Genomic DNA, 2557 nt, shown 5'->3' with positions numbered 1-2557 from the left:
TAAATCACAGTAACAATTGCTTGGTGATGAAATAATAGACAACAATTCTTTGCCTTGAATTTTTCTTCTGGGCCATGGATATAGCTTAGCAGCATAGTGCCTGCCTGGCAAATGCAAGGTTCTGAGTTCGATTCCCAGACCAAAAAGTAAAAATAAAATTAAATTTTAAAAAATTTTGTTTTCATTTTTTTAAATTTTTATTTATTTATGTGGGGGGGGGCAGCTCAGCCCACCAGGGGGCGGGGCGGGCTGGCATGTGGTGCTGGGGGATTGAACTGCAGTCCCTGTGCTTTGCTAAGCTTAGCTTGTTCTAAGTAGGTGCTTTAGACCACTGAGCCATCTCAACAGCCCTTGTTTTCATTTTTTAAGTTTTCTGTGATGTACATGAATTATTTTTGTAGATAGAACTTTTGTTTTTTAAGAGAACACACATCATGTTTTGCTTACATTGTCAGCAATAAACCAGATTGACTTTGGCAAATCCCAGCCAAAGTATCTGCTTCCAGAAATGATGTGGCAGGAACCTCAGCAAACTCTCAGGGTTAACTCTTTGGAGGAGTAAGCAGGGACCCTGATGATGAGGGCTGTCCATAGGAGATCAGTTGAGATCAACTGAGCTTAAGATTAAGGAGCAAAAGAGGCACTTACTCTGCCAAGCAAGGTTAGGGTGAGCCCCTGTGGTGGGCTGCTGGGAGACAGAGTTAGATAACCCTTGGGGGCAAACATGGCACTCTGTCCCCTGTGCTATGTACAGGGCTTGACTGGTGTGCTCAAACACACAATAGGGCTGGCTTCATCACCACTGGATAGAGATGTAATTTGATGACCTTCTTTCTCTCCTGGTGAGTACCACCCTGCCTTTGGCCTTTTACGTAGGCCCTTTACCTGAAATGCTCTTTCACCAAACCATCTCTGTTTACTAGACTCCTCCTGCCTGACTGTCCAGGGCTCTACCCCTATAGGGCTCAGGTACAGGCCTGGACAAGGGCGTGCATGGCCTACTGTGAAGGGAGCTGACTGCACAACTTCACCACCACTCAGCTTCTAAGTACACATGTCTTGAGTATTTCAGCTCTCTAATGGGTCAAGATGCCCTAAACCATCCCTGTAATGCCTCTGTGACCAGCATTGTGGATCAAGAGAAAGAAGTCAACAATTCATCGCAGAGCCCCAGGCTGCTCTGTGGTCCTGTGGCTGGCCACTGCCCATCTCTGTACCAACTAGAGATAGTGCCTGGATGAGGAGGATGGGAAGCATCCTTTTCTCTTCTTAGTGCTGCTTTTTAATAAGGATATAAACAGTGCCAGAAAATGTTCCTGTGTGGTATCTTAGCCCAAAGGTAACTTAGTAACCTCTGTGACAGCCCAGGCAGGAAGAAGAGATGGAAAAAGAAGGGAAGGCTGACAATAGAAGCAAGTGTCTTCTTCCCTGGACCTCATCTAGCGATGACTGCAGTTCTGTAGGGTAAGCCACAGGTGAGCAGGTATGCACAAAGCAAGGACAGGTAAGGGGGCTACGCTAATTCTATGAGCTAAACATGGCTGAAGTTAAGCAATGTCCTAAAACCTTTAAATTAAAGAAAATATTTGCTATGGTTCCTACTACTTCTATGTCTCCTTGCAATACATGTAATATTGTGCATGATATGGTTTATTTTTGAGACAGGGTTTTACTATGTAATTCAGGCTGAACTTGAACTTGCCATTATTACCTAACTCAGCCTCCTGATTGCTGGGATTGCAGGCATGCATCAGCACACTTGGCCTTGTGATATAGTTTTTCTTTTTCTTTCTTTTTTTTTTTTTTGCGGAACTGGGGCCTGAGTTCAATCAGGAGGCTGAGTTAGGTAATAATAAACCATATTGCATGTTTAGCACAAAAAGGAGGACGTTTATGATGAAGGATAAATCATAAAAATAAATAAATATGGGTAGGAATGGGGAAAATGCCACTCCTGACTATATAATTAGAGGAAGTCTCACAAGGCCATTAAGAGACATGTAACAGGGTATTTTATCACTAAAATATTTGTGGAAGTTGGCGAGCTGGATGCAATGAGTCATTCATCACTGGGGGAACGAATGTAAGCAAAATGTGATGCATGCACACTTCATAGTCTTCCCTCAGTGGAAGGAGGTCTGAGGAGCAATGAATCTGATACACGTACAACATTCATAGATCATCAAAATGTGGCGCTGAGCAGGGAACAGATAGAGACCTCCGGCACAATGCTATTGATTGAAATGAATAATGCCTGCCCACAAAACAATGCCATGTGCTTTCAAGAATACTCACAAATAGAATAATCTGCAAATCTTAGTCATGCGTGTTGTGGCTCATATCTAGATGTCCTCCCAAAGCCCCGTGTAGTCATGGTGTGGGCTTCTAGAGTTTGTGATTGATTCATGCTCTAATGCTGGGATTAATGGTGTGAGTGCTACACCCGCCCTGGGGCAGGTAGCCTGCATACAGTCTAAGAGAGGGTAAGACACTTGCTCTCTGCTGATCCTGCCTCTTTGCTCTTGTTGCTTTTGCTATGAACTGTTGCTCCTCTGCC

This window comes from Octodon degus, unplaced genomic scaffold, assembly GCF_000260255.1.
Source record: "Octodon degus isolate 3935 unplaced genomic scaffold, OctDeg1.0 scaffold00045, whole genome shotgun sequence".
Taxonomy (NCBI): Eukaryota; Metazoa; Chordata; class Mammalia; order Rodentia; family Octodontidae; genus Octodon; species Octodon degus.
This window is presented reverse-complemented; position numbering follows the sequence as displayed.